The sequence below is a fragment of the Mus caroli genome, unplaced genomic scaffold (genome assembly GCF_978045245.1).
Source record: "Mus caroli unplaced genomic scaffold, Mus_caroli_1 scaffold_19, whole genome shotgun sequence".
NCBI classification, from domain to species: domain Eukaryota; kingdom Metazoa; phylum Chordata; class Mammalia; order Rodentia; family Muridae; genus Mus; species Mus caroli.
In genome coordinates this window covers 26,533,629-26,540,417 of record NW_028227274.1, presented here as the reverse complement: position 1 = coordinate 26,540,417, position 6,789 = coordinate 26,533,629, and positions in this window count along the sequence as shown.

Genomic DNA, 6,789 nt, shown 5'->3' with positions numbered 1-6,789 from the left:
ACTTCTGTATTTGAATTTGCTGGAGGAAGGAATGTTTCTTTTCTGGCTACGGCTGTTTGTATGTGATCTCCTTTTGTGTTTATTGTTTAGAAGAATAATGTTAATTGTAGTAGTGATATTTGTTATATCATTTGGCTGTTGTGACTAGGATGCCTTGCTTTGTACCTTTGCCTTCTCAAGTTACTTTGTTTACAAACTGTCTATCCCTTGCTTCAGAGCTGATGAGCAGGGATGGGAGCCCTGGGATGTATGCTTGTAATAGTGTGTGTGTTGTGTGTTTGGCACATGTGTTAGGTGCAGTGTGTGCAGGCCCGCACTTTCGCCATGGTAGCATAGGCTTTTGCTGCAGTGGAGGCGGGACAATCTCCTCAGATTCGGTTTGCCACTCTAAAAGAAATTATGCTGCATTATGCCATGGGTTGCGAGGCTAAGCACTGCACAGAGGATAGCTTGCTGTTGGCATCCTGTGGAAGGCCTGTCTAACTGCACCAAGGTAAAATTAGCATTGGCTCCATATTTACGGACTGACTCAGCAAGCTCTTTAATCTGTATATACTCTACCGGAGTGTGAACACGCCCACCCTCGGCTCCTTCAAAGACCGGAAATGCCAGTTGCATCTTCCTTTGTTCCTCTCTTGGAATGAATGAGTCTGTGCACTGCCTCTCTGCGCACTGCCTCTCTGTGCAGGGCTGATGCACTACACAGGGCGGGGGCTCCACATAGGGCGGAGGTGCACTATGACCTTGAAGCCGACTGCCGGGAGGCCAAGCAGCAAGCTGGCCTTTGCCAGCTGCTTTTGGCTTTTTTCTTGACCTATAAGCTCGCATTTTATCTAGCTGGTACTTTTCTCTCTCATAACGAGCTGCTTCCTCCTCCAAGTCTGTTTCCTCAGAGGTGCTAATTTCTTCATCTGATTCAGAGCTACTAAGAGCTGGCTCCTTAAACTCATCTTTTTTCTCCTCTTTCCTTCCAATCTCTCCCCAGGTATTCTTCCCTGACATTAACTTTTCCTCGGGTTCAAGACCCATGGAAAGGCCTGTATACTTATTTGGGAAATAAGAAATTCGGGAACTACCATCACACCGGCGCAAGGAAGATCCCTCGTTCGCAGGACGCGTTACAGCTGATTGCATGAAGATTCAGTGTCCTAGTTCCCTTCCTCCAGGAAAAACGACACAGGAGCTGGCCAAGACCTCTCTGGGTGATGAGCCCAAGGGATGGTTTTGTGTAAGGCCCCTATGCTTGCACACTGGGGATCAGACCTCTACCTTCACCCATGAGGCTTGCTTACAGCAATTAAGATCTGGCCATAGATTAACATCCTGGCCTTTTGATGCACCTGCCGCATGCAGACAGGACAATCTTCCCAAGTGTGGCTTGGCATAACAGAGAAGTAGTCAGTGACAGATAAGACTCCCTGGGCATGTCACCAACCTAAGACAGGGATCAAACCAATGCTGTTTGTCTCCCAAGGACGGGTAAGGGACATTGCTGCAGGGGACAATCTAAGACAGACATTCTCTCTGCCAAAAAAGAAAAAAGGGGGAGATGTGGGGAGCGGGTGTGGTGGCAGTCCCAAAGGCGCCAGGGACTGCAGCTAAGTCGTATGACTTGCACCTGACTTCCTCATATAAACCACAGGTGGCTCTCTCTAAGATGTCCTAAAGGTCTACGTTAGTTGACTCTGTGTTGCTCTTCCACTGGGGTTCTTTTCCTTTCCCTCAATCCTTCTCCCAACTTTTCTTTTTTTTATTTTTTTATTAGGTATTTTCCTCATTTACATTTCTAATGCTACCCCAAAAGTCCCCCATACCCACCCACCAACTCCCCTACCCACCCACTCCCACTTCTTGGCCCTGGCATTCCCCTGTACTGAGGCATATAAAGTTTGCGTGTCCAATGGGCCTCTCTTTCCAGTGATGGCCGACTAGGTCATCTTTGGATACGTATGCAGCTAGAGACATGAGCTCCAGGGGTACTGGTTAGTTCATATTGTTGTTCCACCTATAGGGTTGCAGATCCCTTTAGCTCCTTGGTTACTTTCTCTAGCTCCTCCATTGGGGGCCCTGTGATCCATCCAATAGCTGACTGTGAGCATCCACTTCTGTGTTTGCTAGGCCCCAGCATAGCCTCGCAAGAGACAGCTATATCAGGGTCCTTTCAGCAAAATCTTGCTAGTGTATGCAATGGTGTCAGCGTTTGGAGGCTGATTATTGGATGGATCCCTGGATATGGCAGTCTTTTGATGGTCCATCCTTTTGTCTCAGTTCCAAACTTTGTCTCTGTAACTCCTTCCATGGGTGTTTTGTTCCCAATTCTAAGAAGGGGCAGTGTCCACACTAACTTCCATCTAATGTTTGGCTGTCGGTATCTACATTTGTTTCAGTCAGCTACTGGGTAGAATCTCTCATAGAACCCTTATGCTAAGCTCCTTTCTTTAAGTATAAGAGAGTATCATTAAAAGTGTCAGGAATAAGTGCTTCACCAGGGATTGGGTCTCAATTTGGGTTGGTTGTTGGTTGAGAATAACTTCAATCTCTGCTCCATTTTTGTCCCCCTATTTCTTTTAGGACAAATTTTTAGTTGAAAGATTTGCAGGTGTATTGGTGTCCTTATCCCTCTATTGCATGTTCTGACTAGCTACAAGAGGGGGTGTCTTCTGGTTCCACATTCCTACAGTTATGCATCTTGATAAAGTAACCACTTTGGCTCCTGGAAGCCTCCCTCATCTCAGATCTCTGGGGCTTACTAAAGATTCTATTCAACCCCATTCATTCTCCTGCCACTCTAGCCCACTCTCCTGTCTCTCCAAATCTGATCCTGCCTTGCATTCCCTTCCCCTTCTGCTCTGCACCCAGTTCCCTCCCTTCCTCTGGCCCCTATGACTGTTTTGTTTCCTTTTCCATGTGAGAGTCAAGCACCCTGCCCTCACTCAGGCCTAACTTTTTGTTTAACTTCTAAACATAATAGAAGAGAAAGTGGGAAGTAGCCTTGAATGCATTTGTACAGGGGACAATTTTCTGAACAGAATGCCAAAGTTGCAGGATCTAAGATTATCAATTGACTAATCGGGACTGTGCAAATGAAAAGCTTCTGTAAGGCAGAGGGAACTGTCAATGGGAAAAAACAACAACTTAGAGATTGAGAAAAGAGTTTCACTAACCCTACATCTGATAGAGAGCTTTTATCCAAAATATATAAAGAATTCAAGGTGATAGACTCTATTAAAACAAATAACCCAATTAAAAGTGGGGTACAGAGCTAAACAGAATTTTCAACATAGAAATCTTGAATGGTGGAGAAACAGTTTAAGAGATGTTCAACATCCTTCAGTCATCAAGGAAATACAAATCAAAATGACCCTGATATTCTACCTTACACCAGTCAGAACAGCTAAGATCAAAAACCGAAGGGACAGTGTACCCTGGCAAAGGTGTATAGAGAGGAGAACACTCCTCCATTGCTGGTAAGATTGCAAACTTGAACAAGCACTTTGGAAATCAATCTGGCTTCTCAAAAATTGGACATAGTTCTACCTAAAATTGCTCCTAGGCATATACCCAAATAGATGCTCCACCATATCACTAAGATTGTACCAAAGAGTTGCTCCATTATGTTCAGATCAAATTTATTCATAATAGCCAGAAACTGGAAACAACTCAGATATCCCTCAACTGAAGAGTAGATACATAAAATGTGATTCACTTATACAATGGAAGACTATTCAACTACTAAAAACAGGAACATAATGAATTTTGTAGTCAAGGAGATGAAACTAGAAAATATCATCCTGAGAGAGGTAACTCAGACCCAAAATGACATGTGTGGTATGTACTCACAGATAAGTAGATATTAGCCATAAAGTTCAGAATCCTCACAATACATACTACATACCCAACAAAGTTAAACACCTTACATTTCTTTTATTATTATTATTATTATTGTATATTTTCTTCATTTACATTTCAAATGCTATCTTGGAAGTCCCCTATACCCTCTCTCTGCCCTGTCATCAACCCACACACTCCTGCCTCCTGACCCTGGCATTCCCCTGTACTGGGACATATAATCTTCCCAAGACCATGGGCCTCTGCTCCCAATGATGGCTGACTAGGCCATCTTCTGCTACATATGCATCTAGAGACAAGAGCTCTGGGGGTACTGGTTAGTTCATATTGTTATTTCTCCCTAGGGCACAGGGCCCCCAATGGAGGTGCTAGAGAAAGTACCCAAGGAGCTGAAGGGGTCAGCTTTTGTTTTTATTTGGGTGACCTGCCTGATGCTCTCAGGCCCTAGCAATGTGCCATTTGCCATTCTAGTAGCCACAGTCAATTTTGTGTATCCTGATTTCAGCCCTTTCCTTTTTATACAACTGTAAAACCCTATGCTTGCAAAGGAAACCAGATTTCTCCTAAGAGCCTTGTGTATCCTGATGCTCTGCCATCTTCTATGAAAGGCCCGCTTGAAAAAAATGGGGTTATTTAGTTCTTAAGGGATAGCTTCTGAAGTCTCTACAATAAACTTTACCATCTCCCCTTCTGACACCTTCTGGGCCATCCTGGAAACTATGTACCACCTCTTCTTTTTTAATTTTTTATTAAATATTTTCCTTAGTTATATTTCAAATGTTACCCCTTTGTTTGTTTCCCCTCCTAAGACCCCCCCATCCCATTCCCTCTCCCCCTGCTCACTAACCCACCCACACCTGCTTCCCTGTCCTGGCATTCTCATTCACTGGGGCATCACAGCTTATGCTCAGTTCTTTTATTGCTCTCTTCTCTTCTCTTCTCTTCTCTTCTCTTCTCTTCTCTTCTCTTCTCTTCTCTTCTCTTCTCTTCTCTTCTCTTCTCTTCTCTTCTCTTCTCTTCTCTCCTCTCCTCTCCTCTCCTCTCCTCTCCTCTCCTCTCCTCTCCTCTCCTCTCCTCTCCTCTCCTCTCCTCTCCTCTCCTCTCCTCTTCTCTCTCTCCCTTTCTTTCTTTCTTTCTTTCTTTCTTTCTTTCTTTCTTTCTTTCTTTCTTTCTTTCTTAAAGATATTCAAATTGTGTGTTCAACTCCATAAACCTGTATCATCTAGTAATGTTACAAAGGCTTGACCCCCAAAGATTGTAGTTTTCACTAGTCATTTATCCATAGAAGTTCATTTTCACCCAACAAATTAAAGTAGTTGTAATGGTTGTTTTACTTTTATTAGTGAAACTTTCACTAAGATTTTTATCCTTCCATAAGGAAACGAATGTATTCATAATGGATACTGTCGAAAGATGGGATGCTCTGATACAAACAAGATGTGTACTATATGCTGCTTATGTATAAGCAACTCCATTGAGAAAGGAGAAGACTGAAGTAAGTCATGGGAGGCCAACACTTTCAGCCTCATTACTTCTCAAATACAGAAAAGGTATGATATTTATTTTTCATATAATCTTATTTCAAACAAAGGAATTCAGAAAAATTAAAACTACTTTTTAGAACCACTAAAGCATGGCCACACACAAACAATTGATGCATTCTGTCCACAGTTCCTCCCAGGTACAAGGTCCTTGCACTATTTAGCACAGACCATCATAGGCAAATCAATGTTGCATGTGAGCAATGTATAAATAATTGTAAATATTGAAACAGAAAGTAAATTTTGTATTATAGACATGTTTTTTTTTAAATATCTGACAAGTTTAGGTCTAGTAACAAAGCAAAGAAACTAATTAAATCAAAACACAAATTCAGTCACATGTTTTTGTGTTATTCTTATACTACAATCTACTATGTCATGATTTTATGCTAGGCACATGTAGAAATTGTAACAGTATGTTAAGTACTTCTGTACCTAAACATACATTCTTTGTTTTATAAGTATATTTAACTTGCTCTTTGACATTCATACATGTATATAGTCATTCTAGTTCCTGACCCAGTTCTCTTTTATCTTCCTCATACCACTATTATCCTTCCATTTTCTACAAGTTTCTTTCTGCCATCCATCTCTTTTTGTTCTGTTTTGTTTTGTTTTGGCTAATTTTTTTTCAGTACCATCACTGTAATGGAGCCTGGTACATTGGAACCTGGTGGATTCATCAATGGGTACTTAAATAAAAACAATATCTACTCCTCCTTTAGCATTTGTCACACAGTACAATAAAGAGACAGAATCTATTTGAGCCCTTTCTTGAGCCATGACTGATAAGAGAGAGACAGAGACAGAGAGACTTGTGCACACCCATTGCAGAAAAATCACAACTACTATAAGAACATGATTTCCAGAAAATAGTATTATATAGCACTTCTCCCCATCTTTTATATTTTAATTTTTTTGCCTTTTCTTTTGAAATGAGTCTTGGGAGGGTTGGCGCAAATATTCTGTTTGGACTAAGCACTCAAACATCAGTGATTCTCAGCCATGTGTCTGTGCATTCACTGCTGTTTATTACAAAAAGAAATTTCTCTGATTAAGGCTGAGGGTAGTATTTGCCTATGGGTCTAAATACAGATATTTATATGACATCTTCTGTCTCTCTATTGGATAATTCTCTATAGAAGAAATGTAATTGGTTAATATACAATTTTAGAAGAACTCACCTTCATTATACACCAGATAAAATGCAAGTTAATTTGCTTTGATAATTTATCTCACTCCAGAAAGAATGGTTGTCATGAAGAAGTCATGACAGATCATACCAGTGAGCGAGGAATAAAGAAATCTTATTGACTGTTAGTTGGAGTGTAACCCACTATTAAAATCAATGTAGAGTTCTTTAAAAAAGCTAGAAATAGATTATGTACCTATACATACA